This window comes from Aedes albopictus, chromosome 2 (assembly GCF_035046485.1).
Source record: "Aedes albopictus strain Foshan chromosome 2, AalbF5, whole genome shotgun sequence".
In the NCBI taxonomy this organism is placed as follows: domain Eukaryota; kingdom Metazoa; phylum Arthropoda; class Insecta; order Diptera; family Culicidae; genus Aedes; species Aedes albopictus.
Genome location: NC_085137.1, coordinates 211,508,112 through 211,530,118, shown reverse-complemented (window position 1 = coordinate 211,530,118; position 22,007 = coordinate 211,508,112). Strand labels below are relative to the sequence as shown.

Below are 22,007 nucleotides of genomic sequence, written 5' to 3'. Positions count from 1 at the left end.
GCGGTATTGAACACTTTGTCTCTCATGCCCAGTGGCTTCGTAACAACTACACTGGGTTATTACCAAGATTTGGGAGAAGAAAGTATTACCGGAGGAATGCATGGAAGGTATCGTGTGTCCCATCTACAAAAAGGGCGACAATTCGGATTGCAGGAACTATCGCGCCTCCACACTACTGAGCACTGCCTACAAGATACTCTCATAAACGTTATGCCACCGTCTATCACCGATTGCAAGAGAGTTCATGGGACAATACCAGACTGGAGTCGTGAGTGAACGCGCTACAACGGACCAGATGGTCGCCATACGCCAGATGTTGCAGAAATGCCGCAAACACAACGTGCCCACACATCACTTGTTCATCGATTTCAAATTGGCGTATGATACAATCGATCAAGAACAGCTATGACAGATTATGCACGAAAGCGGATTCCCGGATAAACTGATACGATTGATCAAGGCGACGATGGATCGAGTGATGTGCGTAGTTCGAGTATCAGGGACACTCTCGAGTCCCTTCGAATCTCGCAGAGGGTTACGGCAAGGTGATGGTCTTTCGTGCTTGCTGTTCAACATTGCGTTAGAGGGTGTAATAAGGAGAGCGGCGATAAATACGAGTAGGGCAATTTTCACGTAGTCCGTTCAGCTGCTTTGTTTCGCTGATGATATGTATGGATATTATAACTTGCAAATTCGAGACGATGGCGGAAACATACATACGACTAAAGAGTGAGGCCAGGCGAATTGGATTAGTCATTTATGTGTCGAAGCCAAGGTACATGGTAAAGGGCTTCTGGGAGGAATCACCGGACCCGGTACCCCGAATTTCTATCGACGGTGATGAAATCAAGGCGGTTGAAGAACTCGTGTTCTTGGGCTCACTGGTGACCGTCGACAACGACACCAGTAGAGAAATTCAGAGACGAATTGTGGCAGAAAATCGATCTTACTTTGGACTCCGCAGAACTCTAAGATCGAACAAAGTTCGTCGCCACACGAAGTTAGTTAACTATCTGAAAAAAGCTTATAAGACCGTTAGTCCTCTATGGGCACGAAGCATGGACCCTACGTGCAGAGGACTAACGCGCCCTTGGAATTTTCGAACGGAATTTGTTGCGTACCATCTACGGCGGGACTTGGAGAAGGCGAATAAACCATGAACAGCATCAGCTGCTGAGAGAACGAACCATCGTCCTCACCGTGAAAATCTGGAGGCTACGGTGGGTGGGTCGCGTCATCAGGTTGTCAGGTGGTGCGCAGCGAGCTAGGAGGGTCGATCAAGTGGAGGACGATCTGCGGACCCTACGCAGAGTGCGGAACTGGAGACACACAACCATGGACCGAGTAGAATGGAGACGACCCTACGTACAGCAGATGACACTCAGGCCTTAGTCTGACCGGTAAGGTAAGCAAGATTAATTATTAGATTTGTTTTTTTTTTCGTTTGCTTGTAGGTTGGGTTAAAATGTTGTCAACCGACATAATAACACAGATAGCACTATTTGTCTGAAAAATATAGATTTACCTAATCCATTACCGAAGAGATTATGAGCTCGCTGGTAGGTATGATTATTAATTATCTGAGGATGATTTTAAATATTATTTAACCGTTTACTAATGAAGTTACTGATTCAAAATCCTACCTACGGCTACGAGTAGTGTCTCAATTTATCTGCCTTAAACCCAAAATTTTGGTTCATGATTGACTCGCAATTTAAACATTCAATTTTTGGTATGTTATCCATCCATAGCATGAAAAGAATCACCACAAATTATTCAGGGGCCCATATAGCCGAGGCGGTAAACGCACGGGTATTCAGCAAGACCATGCTGAGGGTGACGGGTTCGATTCCCGGTCGGTCCAGGATCTTTTCGTAAAGGAAATTTCCTTGACTTCCTTGGGCATAGAGTATCTTCGTGCCTGCCACACGATATACACATGCAAAATGGTCATTGGCAGAGGAAGCTCTCAGTTAATAACTGTGGAAGTGCTCATAGAACACTAAGCTGAGAAGCAGGCTTTGTCCCAGTGAGGACGTTACGCCAAGAAAAGAAAAAGAAGAATCGCTCAAAATTTCATTCAATTCGGTCTCCGAGATATGACAGTTCAAAAATAACATGTTTCAAAAATAGTGTTTTACGAGAACGGTTCTAATTTCGCGAAAGATTATCCAATCGAGCTCAAATTTGTACAAATAATGCACATATAATAGGTTGATAAACAGTCAAAATTTGAGAGTTTTCGATGCACTCTATGAAAAGTTACAGCATGTTGATTTTTTTGTGGGAGAAAAAAAGTTGCCTATCCCAAACATTTTGACCCCCTGTAGATATCATTTAAATATGTTTTAAAGTGGTTTTGTACTGTTTAAATAATAGAAACAGTTTGCAAATAGGAGCAATTTAAGAAAAAATGGAACAATTTGAAGGGGAAAAGTTGAGAAAAAGCAGGAGAATGTCCCAAAATATTTTGCCGCGGAATTGGTATAAACATTTTCAAATTTTGTGAAAAAAATGTTTGAATATTGCCTTGAAAATCATGTCAACCCTTCTTGTGAAATTTTTGACCAAAACTGCTGTCGACGGGATGCACTGGGAAGGTTAGAAATTCCTGAAGAAGAAAAGATTTCTTCCAAAGATTTTGAACGTTAACCCTCTAATACCCAAATTTTTGATTATGATCTAAATATCATTTTTCGTCATCTAAAATCGATTTAAACATGGAGTGAGTTTTTGGAGGCAAAGTGTACAGGCCGCGTTTTCATTCGGTCGTCGTCGTCGTCTATTTGACTGCTCATCCTCGTACGGGGCGATTTAGTGAGTTTTTGGAGGCAAAGTGTACAGGCCGCGTTTTCATTCGGTCGTCGTCGTCGTCTATTTGACTGCTCATCTTCGTACGGGGTGATTTAGTGAGTTTTTGGTGGCAAAGTGTACAGGCCGCGTTTTCATGCGGTCGTCGTCGTCGTCTATTTGACTGCTCATCCTCGTACGGGGCGATTTAGTGAGTTTTTGGAGGCAAAGTGTACAGGCCGCGTTTTCATTCGGTCGTCGTCGTCGTCTATTTTACTGCTCTTCTTCGTACGGGGTGATTTAGTGAGTTTTTGGTGGCAAAGTGTACAGGCCGCGTTTTCATTCGGTCGTCGTCGTCGTCTATTTGACTGCTCATTTTCGTACGGGGTGATTTAGTGAGTTTTTGGTGGCAAAGTGTACAGGCCGCGTTTTCATTCGGTCGTCGTCGTCGTCTATTTGACTGCTCATCCTCGTACGGGGCGATTTAGTGAGTTTTTGGTGGCAAAGTGTACAGGCCGCGTTTTCATTCGGTCGTCGTCGTCGTCTATTTGACTGCTCATCCTCGTACGGGGCGATTTAGTGAGTTTTTGGAGGCAAAGTGTACAGGCCGCGTTTTCATTCGGTCGTCGTCGTCGTCTATTTGACTGCTCATCTTCGTACGGGGTGATTTAGTGAGTTTTTGGTGGCAAAGTGTACAGGCCGCGTTTTCATGCGGTCGTCGTCGTCGTCTATTTGACTGCTCATCCTCGTACGGGGCGATTTAGTGAGTTTTTGGAGGCAAAGTGTACAGGCCGCGTTTTCATTCGGTCGTCGTCGTCGTCTATTTGACTGCTCATCCTCGTACGGGGCGATTTAGTGAGTTTTTGGAGGCAAAGTGTACAGGCCGCGTTTTCATTCGGTCGTCGTCGTCGTCGTCTATTTGACTGCTCATCCTCGTACGGGGCGATTTAGTGAGTTTTTGGAGGCAAAGTGTACAGGCCGCGTTTTCATTCGGTCGTCGTCGTCGTCTATTTGACTGCTCATCCTCGTACGGGGCGATTTAGTGAGTTTTTGGAGGCAAAGTATACAGGCCGCGTTTTCATTCGGTCGTCGTCGTCGTCTATTTGACTGCTCATCCTCGTACGGGGCGATTTAGTGAGTTTTTGGAGGCAAAGTGTACAGGCCGCGTTTTCATTCGGTCGTCGTCGTCGTCTATTTGACTGCTCATCCTCGTACGGGGCGATTTAGTGAGTTTTTGGAGGCAAAGTGTACAGGCCGCGTTTTCATTCGGTCGTCGTCGTCGTCTATTTTACTGCTCATCCTCGTACGGGGCGATTTAGTGAGTTTTTGGTGGCAAAGTGTACAGGCCGCGTTTTCATTCGGTCGTCGTTGTCGTCTATTTGACTGCTCCTTTTCGTACGGGGTGATTTTTGGAGGCAAAGTGTACAGGCCGCGTTTTCATTCGGTCGTCGTCGTCGTCTATTTGACTGCTCATCCTCGTACGGGGCGATTTAGTGAGTTTTTGGAGGCAAAGTGTACAGGCCGCGTTTTCATTCGGTCGTCGTCGTCGTCTATTTGACTGCTCATCCTCGTACGGGGCGATTTAGTGAGTTTTTGGAGGCAAAGTGTACAGGCCGCGTTTTCATTCGGTCGTCGTCGTCGTCTATTTTACTGCTCTTCTTCGTACGGGGTGATTTAGTGAGTTTTTGGTGGCAAAGTGTACAGGCCGCGTTTTCATTCGGTCGTCGTCGTCGTCTATTTGACTGCTCATTTTCGTACGGGGTGATTTAGTGAGTTTTTGGTGGCAAAGTGTACAGGCCGCGTTTTCATTCGGTCGTCGTCGTCGTCTATTTGACTGCTCATCCTCGTACGGGGCGATTTAGTGAGTTTTTGGTGGCAAAGTGTACAGGCCGCGTTTTCATTCGGTCGTCGTCGTCGTCTATTTGACTGCTCATCCTCGTACGGGGCGATTTAGTGAGTTTTTGGAGGCAAAGTGTACAGGCCGCGTTTTCATTCGGTCGTCGTCGTCGTCTATTTGACTGCTCATCTTCGTACGGGGTGATTTAGTGAGTTTTTGGTGGCAAAGTGTACAGGCCGCGTTTTCATTCGGATCGTCCGCGGCACGTCGTCGTCGTCGTCGTCTATTTGACTGCTCATCTTCGTACGGAGCGATTTATGATACGATAAATGCAACAAACAACATTTTTTGCGATTTTAGTCAACAGACATTGAAATGTTCGTCACGTCAAGTGTCGGCCCAAGTTCCAAAGCCACGTTTATTTTCTCTTTCGTTAATTTTCGCACTTCGAAAACTATCTGAATGGTTCGTCATCTTCGATGTCGGCATGTGTTTTGTTTTAGTCCAAATGAAAATAAGTGGTTTGATATTAATAGGGTTGCATGAATCACTCCACTTACCAAAGTGAACTCATATCATGCGCCCTTTCCCCTCCCCACTAACAAAAAGTCCTTCCCATGACAGACGTGGAGACGCAGAGGTGATCTCGGTCTTTAGTAAGCAACGCACGTCATTATAACATTCCTTTCCTTCCTCGATGACCGTAAGGACGTGGCCGGCGCCGTTATTGACCTAATAAAGTTTGGAATTCTCGAAGATGCACATTGAGGACGGTAAGCTACTCCCAAGCTCCGTCTGTTGGTTCCTTGTGCAACTTCGATTGTTCTGGTCAATCACGGAGTAGCAACTACGAATAGTACGGTCATCTATGCTCATGCTCATGCTCATGCTCATCTAAAATCGATTTAAACATGTTTTGGAAGATGATTCTTTTTAATTCTCGATTTCGTCAATTTCAGTTTTTGATTTTTCTAATTTTTATTTTTGAACATCCCTACACTTTTATATTTGTCCTGGAAGCCGATTTGGGGAACGGATTTTATGAGATGAAAACATTTTGAGATTTTATGATTATTGTTGAAATATTATTATTTTAATTTTTTTTCACAGACAATTTTATTTTCCGTGTAATTTTAAGGAAAATAATTTTAGAGTGTATTCGATTCCTTCAAACTATTAAACAAGGATAGAATGATTTGGGAAAAATTTAAAATATGTCAATTGTAGCGATTTAATACAAAATAAACAATGACTTCTAAAAGGCGACTAAAACATCAATTTTTCAATGATTTTTAAAAAAATGTGAATATGCTTCAAAATACACCAAATACCATTTTGAGATATACAGAACAGCCCTAAATATCAGCCAAAAATATAAAAAGTTTGATTTTTCACGAAACAAAAATTACAAAAATGCTCAAACTATACCCCGTCTAAAGGCGGAATTGGGTATTAGAGGGTTAAGCAAAATATACGTACAGTATGGCCCATAAAAAAATGCGAAAGTTTTCAAAGACATTGTTCACCTGCTTCCAACCGCTAAACCTCACATTTATCTATTGAATATCATAGCCGGTACACTAATTTAACAAAGTCATATAAACATTGACTGATTTAAATCATAACCCTTTGAAAAAAAAATAACGTTGAACATATGGATCTCAAAAACGTCCACGCGAAAAAGGCTATTTTTTAAGGTTGAAATTTTCGACAAATTGCTCCCAGTCACATAAAATTAAATGTTATTTAAAGAACAGCACTTTCATAGCTAGTCAATGTCTTCAGGCTTCCGTTGACGATTTAGACAAGTAAGAAACTTTATTGTCCCATAAATTATGGGACGTTTTCTGAAAGTTGAGGTACACGATAAATGAAGATTTTCAGAAAAAAAATGTTTGAAGCATCAAACTGTTTTTAAATACTACATATTTGTGTCTATTATAAACGTAGGTTTATAAGCCTTCATTAGCAAGAAATTATTTTGATTTTTTTTAAACAGTGTGAAGTTATTTATGGATCTATTTTATATATGGCTTTTGAAATATGCCACTTTTTTAGTTTTTGGTGCCGAAGCTTTCGATATTGTTTTCAAAAATTTTCTAAACGTGGGCGTATTTGAAGGTACATATTTCTGCATGGTTTGCATGTATTAAAAAATACGCCCCATTACGTTACGCCCCGAAAATTTGAGGAATAAGTGTTTTATTTTAAAAATTGTTGGCAACTATTAAGCATCCCATATAATTAACCAATGAATATTTTGACACACTTTTTGAGGTATTCCGTATGACAATCACCTCCTTATTGCAGCCTTATCTGAAACAGCTGAATACATTAGAAATATTACATAAAAAATTACCGAAGAACGAAAAAAAAAGATTTTCGCATTTTTTATGGGGCATACTGTAGAAGTCTTGTTTTTTTTTTTTCTAAAAAGAATTCAATCCTCTGGCTGAAGACTGCAGATGCTTCCAATAATTTGATTGAAAGTTTGACAATAATTCTATAAGCAAAAATGCACCCGCGAATCCTACAAGTCCATAATAAAAAAAAATACTTTTTCTCTGCAAACCTCCGTTGAACATATGGTCCAGACCCAGGTGCGACGGTAACCTTTTATGCATTTTTTACCTTTGATAAACGACAGATTCTCGTCAGATACCTCCTGGAGAATATCACATACTCGTTCGTATCTCACGTTGGTTCCGGAACGTGACATCATAACGTCAGCTTTTTTTTTCCACTACAATAGCTAAATTTGGCATGTCCTGAATCCTAGGGATATCTCCCTCATCTGTAGAGCCTTTTAACCACTGCGTCCATTATTTAGGAATATTGTGGTATGACCCATATTTAATTTGGTGCTAGTCAAGTATCCTGTCACAATTGAGCTGTGATGGACAATGGTTGATGTAACACCTGATCCCAACTAGGCACAACTCGTTTTATAAAGTTTATTACCCTGTTGGGATTACTTCTCCAAATTTCCAAGGGCTCTAGAAACCCTTTACCAAATATCGCCAATCTGTGATGGTACAGCACTCCGCAGTTGCAGAGTAAATGCTCGGCAGTTTCGTTTTCCGTTTGACAGAAACGACACTCGGAGGATTGGATTTTTCCAATCTTACTTAGATGATATTTACTCGGGCAGTGGCCAGTCATCAGACCAGTAATTACCCTGAGATCTCTTTTGTTTAGATTCAGTATGGACCTGGCTTTTTCTGCACTGGGTTTTATGAACCTTTTTGCTTGCTTGGATGCATCCGTGGCATTCCAATTAGATTCTACCGTGGACATTTCCCAAGTTTTTAGTTTCATCCGAAGAGCACACTCAGGAACTCCACAGAAAGGTTCAGGGCCTACAAAGCTTGATGCCGCACCCTGTCTAGCTAAATTGTCGGCGTTTTCATTTCCCAGAATTCCACAATGACCGGGCACCCAGTATAAAGTTACCTCGTTTCTACTGGCCAATTGCTTCAGAGAAATAATGCATTCCCACACTAGCTTTGATTGACACGTGAAAGCTTTTAGCGCATTTAGAGCCGCCTGACTGTCCGAAAAAATACAGATCTTGGCAAACCTATAATTTCTTTTCAGACAAATGTTGGCACACTCTAGCATGGCTTGAACTTCCGCTTGAAATACAGTGGGACTGCATCCCATTGGTATAGCCTTACTGATACCGGGGCCAGAAACACCAGCTCCAGTATTTTCTCCCATCTTGGACCCATCAGTATAAAATACAATAGAACCTGGACGTAAACTTGGCCCACCAGCATCCCAAACATAGCGACATGGTTTCACCACTTTGAAGGGAACATCATAGTTGGTCTTCGTTATCATCCAATCTTCTACTGTTTTTATGTCCATGTTTAATTTGAAGTCTTTGATGATCCTCAAATGTCCAGCAAGATCCCCGTCTAGGACTTTATTGTAACGTATAAACTGCAGGGCACTTTTTGCCGCTTGTAGTTTAACAAATTGATGCAATGGCAGTAAATTAAGAAGGGCATCCAAAGCAACTGAGGGAGTGCTTTTCATTGCTCCTGTCATAGATATACATGCAAGTCTTTGTAACTTACTTAGCTTCTTTTGACAGGTTACCTCATTTGTTTTGGGCCACCAAACAAGTGAAGCATAAGTAATCTTAGGCCGGACTATTGCAGCATAGATCCAGTGAATCATGTTAGGTCTAAGACCCCAGGTTTTTCCTAAGGCTTTGCTGCAGACCCAAAGGGCATTGGTACCCTTGGTTAAAACATTGTTTAAATGAGAATTCCAATTCAGTCTTTTGTCCAAAGTTACCCCAAGATGTTTAACTTCTTCTGAGAACTGAATTTGAACTCCATCTAAAGAAGGTTCAGTAAGATTTATTTTTAACCTTCTAGTAAAAGGTACAATTACAGTTTTTAAAGGGTTTACGTTTAATCCCTCCTCTCGGCACCATTTGATGGTAACATTCAACGCAGATTGTAGCCGGCTAGATATCGGTCGTCATATTTTCCACGTATCAGAATAGCTACATCACCTGCGTATCCAATAACCTCAAAGCCTTGATTGATGAGTTTTTTAAGGAGTTCGTCCACTACCAAAGACCACAATAAGGGCGATAGTACTCCTCCTTGAGGACAGCCCTTCACAGATCTTACTGATAGTTGCGCACCTCCAAGAACGGAAGAGATCTCTCGATCTCTAAGCATCGATATTATCCATTCAATAATGCATTTATCCAAGCCCCTTGCTTCCATTGCAGAACGCATTGAGCTGTAGGATGCGTTATCGAATGCTCCTTCAATGTCGAGAAAAGCAACCACGGCTATTTCCTTGGCTTGAAACGATTTCTCAATTTTGCCGACTAGCGACTGTAACGCTGTTATAGTAGATTTGCCTGTTTGATAAGCAAATTGAAACTTGCTTAGAGGCATTTCTACTAAGCTGGTAGACTTGACAAAGTCATCCACTATTTTCTCCATGGTCTTTAACAGAACACAAGAAAGGCTTATGGGTCTGAAGGCTTTTGGAGTTGTTTTGTCCCGCTTGCCAGCTTTTGGGATAAAAACAACACGAACCTTCCGCCATGCCTTAGGTATGTAAGCTAAAGTAATACTGGCTCTGAATATTTCGGTTAAAAGCGGACAAATCGCCTCTTTTCCATGTTGAAGTAAAGCTGGGAAAATTCCATCTTTCCCGGCAGATTTGAAAGGTTGAAAAGAACTCAATGCCCGTTCGACCCTCGACGGTGTGAAGATTTCACAAGCTTTTTGATAGGCATTGGTCGACCACGCATGTCTTGCCTTATCCGAGTCCTGTTCTTCATCCGAATAAGGAATCGATCCTGGGAAGTGAGTTCTCATCATTACTTCCAATGTTTCAGAAGAATCAACAGTAAAACTGCCATCTTCCTTTTTAAGACTTCCAAGACCATTTGAATGGTCTTTCGAAAGGACTTTATGAAGCCTTGCAGCCGTAGGAGCGTTATTGATGTCTTCACATACCCGTCTCCAGTCCTTGCGTTTGGCTAGTCTCAATTCTCTGTTGTATTCTGTAAGGGCTTGTTTATACTGAACCCAATCAGATGTAACTTTTGCTCTATTGATTTGACGTCTTGATTTCTTCCTTAGATCTGCCAGCTTATCATTCCACCAAGGGACATCCCTGTTGGATGACCTCTGTCGGATTGGGCAACTAGCATGATATGATGAAATCATTTTATCAATAATCTCATCAGAGGCATTTTCCAACTGTGAAACAGACAAGATCTGCTCACCCTTATATGAATTCCCATTCATTAAATAAAAGCTGTAGAGGTCCCAATTAGTTTTCTTTGGGTTTCTATAGCTTTCAATTAAATTTGATCCGGCTTTATAATCGAACCTGATATGTTTGTGATCTGACAATGATTCCTCATCAGAAACATGCCAGTTCGCGATCTTTTCTGATAGCAAATATCTACAAAGCGTAAGATCTAAAACTTCCTGTCGAATAGCATAAACAAAAGTTGGAGAATTCCCTTTATTGCAAATGTCTATGTTATTAGACGAAATGTAATTCAGGAGATCCTCACCTCTTTTATTAATATCTGTACTGCTCCATATGGTATGGTGGGCATTTGCATCGCACCCTATTACAAATTGGGCGTTTATTTTTTTGCAATAATTAACAAAACTTACGACCAAAGATGGAGGCACATCATCAACGTCTCCCGGAAAATATGCAGAAGCAATGCATACCTCAGTTTTTCCCTGGATTGTTGGGACCTCCATTTTAATCGCAACAATGTCTCTAGTAATAAACTCAGTAATTGGGACAAATTTTGTTCTCCTACTTACTAAAATGGCTGTTCTTGGATTAGACTGACTTTCGTCGTACAAAATCCTACAATTCTGCGAAGAGCAACCCATTACCCTTCCATTATTTACCCAGGGCTCTTGAATTAAGCCCACGTCTAACTGTTCTCTAATAAATCTTCTGCTGAGCACAGCTGAAGCACCCTTCGCGTGGTGAAGATTTGTTTGGATAATTTTCAAGGTACTCATTTTTTTTTACTATTTACAGGAGAAAAATAAGGTCCACTGCGTCATTGCTCCGTTTAACACAGTAAGAGCAAAATACTGTGGAGGGTGCCCTGGTACTCCACAGGCACCGTTAGCGGTTAGGTTTTTATTAGACCCCCCTAACCATCCATTCTTAGGCACGGTACGCATTAAGCCGCATGACACCATGAATTAGGGATCGCCTGTTTGGTGGACTCTTACCACCGGATCAGACAATCCGTAGTGATATTCTTAGCCAGTTGAAGGAACTGCTACCGTCACTACACGGCTATCTAGGCTGATCGGGAATAGAAATTAATATTGATGATCAACTTTTTTCGAGCCCGAACAGCCGCAAATCCTAGGGATATTGTCGGAGGAATTTCGGATCAAACCGTCGAAATTCTACAAGATGTCATATAGGTAACGTTTTGAGCGGTTTTCGGGAATGTATGAATACCCTAGTAACAAAAATAAATGTATTAATTATTCTGAAGAATTCTTCAAGACCTGTTCCTTAAAACTGAGCATGAGCATGAGCGTAGATAACCTTACAATACGCAGTTGCTAATCCGTGATTGATGAGAAATATCGAAATTGCACAAGGAACCAACAAACGGTTGCTAGAGACCGATTTCATCTCTGCTTCTCCACGTCTGTCACGGGGAGAAAACAAACGAAAATGAACGAAAAATGTATGTTGGCATTAGGGTACCATATGTTGGCAAATAGGTACACCTGCCCAAATGGTACAAGACCCTATACGAATCTCACCACATTCCAGAAAAATATGTCAATTGGCTCAAATTTAACTGAGCTATAACAGAAAAATGACCAAAATAGATGCCCTGCCAAGATGGTTCCACTTCCCTAATACAATTTTATTGGAGAAATATTGGTAGTTTTGTCAAACTTCTTGAGTGAAATATTGACATTTTCTTAAGGCAATGACAAAAACCGAAAAATTGTGGGCGTTTTTTTATTTAACATAGAACTAGACTGTACTTTGAGGTTTTAACATTACTTCAATCTGTTCTGATAAAAATGCAAAAACCGGATTTACCTGTACCAAGTGAGTTAACAGTTTATTTTTTTTCGTATTGTTGTAGGAAGAGTTAAAATGTTGCCAATCGACATAATGGAATAGGTAGCACCATTTGTTTCCAAAAAGATCTTTATCTACTTGACTGGAGACCCAAGTAACCACAAGCATTATATCATTACATTAATTCAATCGTATTATAGTTTAGCTAATGTGAGATAACTTTCATTCTACACCTGTCAAGTAATAAAGCGTTTACTCTACATTATGAAAGCATTGAAGCATTAGAGGATTTTGACAGTTCGGTATAATTCTATAGCGACGTTGTTTAATGCTTCATTGCATTACCAGGTTAAAAGTTTTATAGCAATCAATAATGCAAGGATTTATTACTTTATACATGCCTTTACTAATGCTTTCATCGTTGTAAACAGAAAAAAACCTCAGTTCGAAAAAAATCTGTAAAACATTTTTAGAAACACAACCATTCAAAATAAAAGAAAAACAAACCAAAATTTTCATGGATTGCTGCGTAGAACTTGGATTATTATGCTCAGATGTTGCTGTTTTAAAATTTATATTGCGTATGGTTTTTCTGGTTTCTGTTTGGAACTTGAAGACAATCAGATGCCGAGGGAACAAAAATTATGTGGGGTTGAGATATTGGTTTCCTTATTTAACATAGCGCCCCGATTTCATAAAAGAAATGATAGAAGTGAGCACGTATGAAAACAATAAGAACAGAATCAACACAGACTAATTTATATCTTTATATTATCTTCGTTTGTGGAATCAATCGGTTCTGTAGTCGCTTGTTTTCGAATGGATTTGGGAGAGTAAGATAACTGATGGCATTCAGACCCTCTAGCACAACTTTTTAGAGCTGCTGAAAACACAACTCAATAAAGCACGAGCTGAGTATACGCTACTTTATGTTGCACATTTTTCCAGGTGCAAAATACATGGTAGTCGTAGCACAGCGTTAGCGCGTCCGAGTTTCATCGCGGTCCAGTTTCAGCAGTCTAGGTTCAATTCCCGAAACAGAATAAAAAACATCAGTGCGAGAGTATCGGAACAGGTATGAGAAGATAAAAATAGACAGAAAAATAAAAAAAATACTTTTTTTCTTTTGTTGACATGATGCCTTAAGTATGCATTCCATCCTATTTCATTGCATTAGCTATATGGCACAAGCATTTTATATGCTTTAGCAATCGCCACAGTAAAGCTTGCTTTAAATCAACAATAGTAGCGCCACTTTCGACTTTAAACCTACTTTAATGGTACCTATATGACAAAACAACTTTATATCGCATGTCATATAATATACTATAAAGCAAAATTAATGCTCTATATCCAGCGTCATGGTTACTAGGGGAGTACATTATTAGCTCGTTAGTAATCGAACATGAAAAACTGATGAATAACTGACACATAACTGCAGCATACCACACTCAAGTATAATACCCAGACAAGGTATTGATCGGTTAGTCTATTATTGAAAATAGCTTATTTTAGTGTTTTGTAGGTATTGCGTCAAAAAATACCCGAACGAATTACTGGTTTGATACTAAATACTGCTTGAGGTATTATAAAAAAAAAAATACACTGTTGGTATGGGAACATCACCGGTAATTGTTTACCCGAGCAGGAACGAATAACTGATACATAACTACAGCATACCAAATTCAGGTATAATACTAAGACAAGGTATTAGTCGGGTAATCAGGTATTGAAAATAACTTATTTTGGTATTTTGTAGGTATTGATAAAACACCTCAACGAATTATTGGTTTGATGTGGAGAACTGCTTGAGGTATTATTCAATAATGAAAAAATCACTATTTGTATGAACAAATCGCTGATTATTATTTAGGCATTGATACCATACCTGATGTCATTTTTCACGTGTTATGCACAGAATACAAATCAGTTATTATTTTAGGCATTTTACCTCTTATGCAGGGGTTTTTGATACCTCATTCAGGTTGTAGGTATTCGGTTACCTGATGTTGTTATTCTCGTAGTATACATATAATTATACCAGTTATTATTTTTCCTTTTATGCAGGGTTCGTTAATACCTCATCCAGGATGTAGGTATTAAGTTTTGTATACCTGAGTTTGGTATTCTACATTTTATATTTTTTTCCTGCTCGGGTAGGTATGATTGTTAATTGCTCGTTTTTAAACCGTTCACTCACGAATTTACTGTTCATCCAAATCCTAAGAGCAGTGTTTCAATTCGTCTGCCAATCACCCTAAAAGTTAGGTTTATGATTGAATCGTGATTTAAAAAATCAATTTGTGATATGTTTTTCGGCTTTAGGACAGAAGGTTGAAGGACAAAAGGTCGAATTACCAAAAAAAATAGTGGACCAGGTTAGCAGCTGATGTGTCTCACTCATAAACAAACATATTTGATGAGTCTTTGTTGTCCCTCATTAAAAGAAACATTATAGTGCTGTTATAGAAATCAAATGCATTTCAGCCACTAACATTTCTGTCAGATTTTTTTCCTTCTTTTGTTTATAGGCTTTTCTTTCAAGTTGTGTTAATGTAGTATGTCATGGCAATTTAGTTGGATTTTTCAATTAGGATTTTTTCCTTCTTTTTATTCAAAGATTTAGCCTTGTTTTATTCAATAGCTGTACTTTCTAACTATAATGCAAAAATATTCATTGACTACTAGTGTTTAGTATTCATACCTTCTACCTCTTGGATTGATAGGTAGTTCCTACGAATTATACTGTATAAGAAAAAAAAAATCGGTTTGTATGCTCACATTAACTCATAGACTGTTGGGCTTTATTAAATCGTTGTAATGATTGAAGTTTCAAATGACAATATTTCAATCTATGATTAATCCTTCTTCAACCCATAGGCTGTTGTTGGATCTCGCTCCAACGTCGTCGGCCGGCGTCATCACAGGCTGCTTCAAACCGAACCAAGCTGCGAAGCGTGTGAGAAACGGCCCATTGATACAGCAAGCTGCGCTGCCTATTGTACGATAGTTTCGTCTGCCTAACCGCACGTTGGGCTCCCTGTAGCATGCAGCGCAACGCGCTCATTCTATTATTTTCTATCTGTTTTGTGTCATTATCCGTACTATCAGTCACCTATAAAAGGTGACTGAGCAAACTGTATCATAATAGTGTGTATCGTCATATCACCACTGAGTAGGAGCACTGCCTCTCAGTGGTGGGAATAAATAGTCAAACGTAGTCGAGTAGTATTTCTTCTCCGCCGCCCGGGGCAATTTAAATTACACAACGTGGGGCTAGACATCCTGGCCGAAACATTGGTGCCGTGACCAGGATGGCATCTGAAAAGGATCACCGGACGTCGGAAGAAGCAAACCACTGGACTCTGTGAATCGTCGTCGTCAACCCAACAGTGAGCACACCACCCGAGACATGTGCGTCTCTCCGTTAGGACCGTTGCGTCCACCGTCAGACCCGTGTGTCATCCCGTTTGGATCCCTGCATCCCCGTCGGACCCCTGCGTCCATCGTCGGACCCGTGAAGCAAGGCCGAAGCGTCGACTTGCCGAACGCACCGTCCACCCGTCGGACCCCTGCGTCCATCCCCAGGCCGCAGCGCCACTTTTCAGGCCGTAGCGCCATTTCGTCGGACTCCAGCGTTGAAGCACAGTAGACGCTGGAAAAAGGAATTCTGGCCTGCCACTCCGAGCAGTCAGGCCGAGCTAGCGATTAGCAAGAATCTCCCGTCCATCACCCAAGTTTCGTAAGTGCCAGCTAGTACCCCGGATTTCCGATCCTGCACTGGGCGTAGTCAGATCAAGTTGTAACGACAACAGGAAACTCCAGTCGGCGTCACTAGGGCACAGGACAAACCACTCATCAATCAAGTATTATCATCGTTTCGGGGATCCAAGCACCAGCCAACTCAACCGCAGTAAAATCGAGCCATCCATCCACACGACGACGACGACGATCAACCTCTGCACATCCATCCAACCGAGTGATCGTATGCGCAATTTCCTACCTACCTGCACGCAAGCACATCAACGCAACTGAAGCCAGCCCGATCGTACCTGCAACAACGAGCGCGTACCGATCGTACAGCAGCAGCCGACTCCGAGCAATGGGAATATAAAAACATTCGTTTTGGGCGGGAGTATGTTGGATCTCGCTCCAACGTCGTCGGCCGGCGTCATCACAGGCTGCTTCAAACCGAACCAAGCTGCGAAGCGTGTGAGAAACGGCCCATTGATACAGCAAGCTGCGCTGCCTATTGTACGATAGTTTCGTCTGCCTAACCGCACGTTGGGCTCCCTGTAGCATGCAGCGCAGCGCGCTCATTCTATTATTTTCTATCTGTTTTGTGTCATTACTATCAGTCACCTATAAAAGGTGACTGAGCAAACTGTATCATAATAGTGTGTATCGTCATATCACCACTGAGTAGGAGCACTGCCTCTCAGTGGTGGGAATAAATAGTCAAACGTAGTCGAGTAGTATTTCTTCTCCGCCGCCCGGGGCAATTTAAATTACACAACGTGGGGCTAGACATCCTGGCCGAAACAGCTGTTCTTTCAAGGAATATTGTTTTCCACATATAGCTTTAATGAATAACCTTTCCTTTATATCATTTATGGGTATATTATTCGCAATGCGGTAGTAAATTGCTGCATATAAGCTATAACAAGTTTTATTAGAAAAATAGATTTCCTATTTTTTAGATAGAATAGATTTCTTATTTTTTATTAGAAAAATAGATTACCTATTTTTCAATAATGTTTTTTGAAGTTGTTGAATAATGTATCAATGATTCTATTTTTATCGGAATTTCAATTGTCGTTTTTGTGTCAAATTCTAATCACTTTTTCATGTCTTCCACTTTGTCTTTAGTCTATTTAAACTTTTTCCAATTCGACCTTTTATCCATTCTACCTTTTGTCCATTCAACAGTTTGTCACTGTTTGTACAACACATTACAATACACATACAAATACACACTTACCATGATCTGTATATGTACCCATAAATGATACCAATAAATTAGTAGTTTACGTGCCTCCGCCATGGCAGGACGCCGAATAATTAGCCGTGTTTTATTCCCATGTCAAATCACAACAAAAGGGTCCAGCCCGTTGGACGAACAGTCACATTCGACCTTTTGTCCTTCGACCTTTTGTCTTTCGACCTTTTGTCGTAGATTCATGTTCTTCGCCAATAGCGTGACAAATACCCCCACAAATTATGCATTTGACATGTACAGTGTTTCAAACAATTGTCCGTACAGCAATTTTTTGGTCAAAATAATTTTTCATTCAAATGATCATAACTTTTTTATACATCAATCAAATACGCTGAAATTTCGATCAGTCTTGAACCATATGTCAAAGCTCCATTGGTAAAATTTTGAGCGAGATCAAATAAGTGTTCTAAAAGTTATTTTAATTAAGATTTTTAACACATTTTTAAAACATTATATCTAAATATGTACTCGATGAAACTTTCTCAATTTTTTTTTGTGAAGCAGGTTATACCAAGAGCTTTCATATGCAGCTTCGTTTGGTGTTTTATATGCACTACAAAAAAATATGAAAAATCTGTATATGTCCAGAGTGTCATTTGGAAATTATCATATTTTGATCAATAAAAGTGCCAAGTGTTTTCATCGTTTTAAAACTCTCCTAATGTAATTAGTGTAATTAGTATTTTTTACAGGACCTACTAAACTACATATGAATGGTAGGTCCTATGTATTTTTCATTCAGTTAATGCACTTTTATTGGTGAAAAACGTTTGGCAGATTATATGTGCAAAATATGGCAAATTTTTAAATATCATCAATTGCAAAAGCGCATTTTTCATATTTTTGTGGTGAATATAAAACCTCTAAAGTAGCTGCATATGAAAACCTTAGGTATTAGCTGTATCACAAAAAAATGAAAAGGTTTCATCGAGTACATACTGAGATACAATGATGCAAATTATCACCTCACTAGTGCTCATCACAACTCATCAACTGTATATTTATCGCGTGCGATTGAGCTGTGCACTGATCAGCGATGACCAGCAGCAAAGAGGTGGCAAAACGAACATGATATAAATCACAAACGATTTTGCACACATCTGACTGTGCCGCCACACGCTCGCCCGAAGAGCTGAACCATACCGAATAGGTTGGTTTGCGAAGCTACGGCACAAACGCTCGACACGCACACATAAGCAACATTCGCATGTACCGATACCATACTAATAAAGCTTCCAGCCAACGATGCTTCGCGATAAGCTGTCGAAAAGCATCGAAAGCGATGAAAAGAGATGCTTGGCTAGACCGCAACGGCTCAACGGCGAAAAGGAAGAGTCAACTATGCTGATCATTGTTGAGTCCGTTCGTGTGCTACTTGTATGGGAGGTTGATTGAATAAAGCGAGGATGGGTGAAAACGTATTCGTTGTCGAAAGAAAATCGCATCATTTCGCGAATGTTTTCATCAAATAGCAAGCTTGCTGAGATATAATGTTTTAAAAATGTGTTCAAAAATCTAAAAGTTCTATAACTTTCAGAAAACTCATTCGATCTTGCTCAAAATTTTACCAATGGAGCTTTAAAATATGATTCATTATTGGTCAAAATTTCAGCGTTTTTGATTGACGTATAAAAAAGTTATGAACATTTGAATGAAAAATTATTTTGACCAAAAAATTGCTGTACGGACAATTGTTTGATACACTGTATGTGCCAATATTTCGTTCTGTGATCCCAGCTTTGGCATTTTTGGCACTACAATTCTGGGAATTCCTCTAAGGCTTTCATAAATGTTGTCATGTCGTTCACACGAGGGACTTTCGCGTAACAGATGAAAAAGGTAAAATTATCCGATAGCCTACTTTGAGCTGTTATATCTCCGGATTCAATGAACCGAATGCAATGAATTTATGACTTATATAATCAGCTATGAAAAACCGTTGACTTAACTTAAAATTCTCAACACGGAAAAAAATTATAACGAGTAGATTATTTTTTCTAATAGAACACCAAATTATCCAAAACATCAACATTGTTTCAAAATTTAAGATGCAAATTATAGTTCATTTAAATTACCTCTAATTGGCTTATATATAAATGTGTTTTGAACGAAAGTAACAACATAGCCGCCAATAAATTTAAAAGTAATGGAATACATATTAAAAATAGACCAGTTTACTAAAAAAAACGTGGAAAAATAAAAACGCTATAACTTTGTCTCTTGTTAAAAATTTAAGGTTAAGTCAAATGTTTCAAATGAGTTCATTATGTAAGTAATGAATGATCAAAGTTTCATTGCAATCGGTTCATTAAATCCGGAGATATATTAGCTCAAAGTTGGCTATCGGATAATTTTACCTTTCTCAAGAATCTTAATAATTTCGTGGAAAATGGCCCGATCTTTCCCAAATTTGGACCACTGATAATAACTTACAGTAAAAATTTGAGAATATTCGATGCCCTTTTCGAAAAGTTACAGCTAGTTGAACATTTTTTTGAACAGTGAAAATTTTGCCTGTCCCGATCATTTTGTCTATCCCCTGTAAAACTTTGAACTTGGAATATTTATAAATAGGGGAACTGCGGGCATAACGCCCCCCGGGGGCAAAACGCTTTCACGTGATTTCATCATATTGTGGGGGTCTTCGTTAGATGCAAGCAAACTAGAACTCAAACTGAGCAGGTTAAGCCCAAGAACGGCTGCTATTGTCAAAAAAAAGCGTGAAAAACGGCGATTTTTCACATTTGGAAAGATTCCCTAAATTGCAGCGCACAGAAATTAAGACATTGCGCGTTGATTATATGGAATCAACCCATTAAACTACCACGCGCCTCCTACTCCTTCATTTGCTGCTGGGAAGAGTTCGATGGAGCCCCTTTGTATTTCACATCAAGTCAAAGCGGGAAATGCCAGCGGACGTTTTGACTCACCCAAAAAGGCGTTTTGCCTCCTGCAGTTTCCCGGCACCTACCTAAAAAGTAACACTTTTTTGAATTGTTTATTTGAATCGGAAATTTTGTAGACACTCGGGCCAAAAGTTGAAGTCTCTTAGGTAAGGGAGTAAACTGCTTTTCAAGGCAGAATACGACCTTAAAATAAGCATCATTTGAGGATTATGACGACATATGCTTAGCCGGGGCGTTATGCCCCTCTTTCCACTACTATAAATATCATGATCAAAATTTGATTTGGTAGATCTTACACCGTAACGCACTGTTCTAAGGTGATCTACCCACGTTACGGGTTTCAATTCGTTAGAAATATTCACCATCAAAAATAAGAACATCCCCACACCAAGGTCATTCTCTATGAATTGCTTCATTCAAAAGTAAAATCCCCTGAAGCAGCGCCCCTCACCAATCGAACCATCCGAACCGAAGAAAGTCATCGCTGCGTGGAAATAAGAACATTTACTTTCGTTCCAGTTTCTAGCGCCGAGCTGCAGTCTTCCAGCCAGCGGCAGCGCCGTAGAAACGCGTGTCCATCCGCCGCGCCGGTGCGCGCCGTCCCGTGAGCGGCCACCGTAGGAAGTTAGTTTACTGTAACAGTTATGCTTTTGTGAGTTTTTCGTCACTGCGCTCCGTCCAAGTCCAAGTGTGTTTTTGGCAAGAATCGTATCGCTCGCTTCGCTACTGTCTGCTGGCTGGCTGGCTGCGCGTAATATTTGTGGGTTTGATTCCGGGGCAGGGGCTTGCTTACGTTCCGTAGGATAAATTCGCTTCTTATTAGCGTCAGCAGATAACTCACGTGCAATTGGATGGTGGATTAATGTTGTTCTAAAATGAAGCTTTTGTTGCGACCAGACAAGAGCTGCCGAAATAAGTGAGGGAATAAAAAACAGGAGCACCGAGATTCTCGAGCGTGAACCGTGAGCTTCGTGGTGCAGAATAATTTTACAGTTCAAGGATGTTAAGTCGGCGGAGCTTCTTATGCTGTAGGTTGTTGGTATGCTCCAGTGCGATTTTGTGGAATGGAAACGCGCTTCACTGGCCGTGAATTTGGGTGCTCTTTGGAGCGGTAATCGTTTCAGTTCGATGCTTTGGCCAGGTTCGATGCACTCTTTGTGTTGAGGGGGGAAGGTTTTGCTACGTCGCCGACGAGAGATTAACAAAGGTAGTCGATTTTGTTTGTATCTACTAGAAGCAACTGTGGGATCATTTTAATTGAAAACATTATCTCATGACTGGTAACAGAAGAGGAGCCACATTTTTATTCTGCGGCCCGAAAAATCTCATTTTGCAGCAGTCCCACGTGACGGTGGTAATCGGGTGCTGCTGTTAATCACATTTCGCTATTTGTTGAACTACACTAGCCCGCAGGATACGTAACCCTCGCACAATTTCTGTGGTGAAGGGGAAATAAGAGACAACATGGAATCTGATTAAGCGGACACGCCCGAGTGCAAATGATATTAATTTCATCTCATTTCGCTTTTTTTTCGTAACGCTCCTGTTACCCCTTGCTTTATAACTGATTCAATTTACGTGTACGTGTGCATGTGATAGACTACCACCTCTATGGGAGTATCATTTGTCACCTGATGCAAGGATATACGATAAAGGGGCTATTTGGGCAGAAGGCTCTTTTTTGGCCACTATCCTCTTTTCATTCATTTATTTATAATCATGTCTGTGCAAAGATAATACTTAGTCAACAATTGTACGCAACATATTTTGGTTCACTGTTGATTCTCTCAACCTCGAAAACGTTCCACACTCGCCAAACCACGATTGGCGTCTTGTACCAACCGCATTTCTTGCGAATACAATCTTTGCAGGATTGTAATCGACATTCTTGCAACAT

The 22,007-nt window shown here is 40.4% G+C and overlaps 1 long non-coding RNA gene across 2 annotated transcripts in view; it reads right to left on the bottom strand.

Annotated features, from left to right (window-relative positions):
- Window positions 1-22,007, bottom strand: part of LOC115264953 (uncharacterized) — a 480,170-nt gene that overhangs the window by 243,280 nt on the left and 214,883 nt on the right. The window lies entirely within an intron of this gene.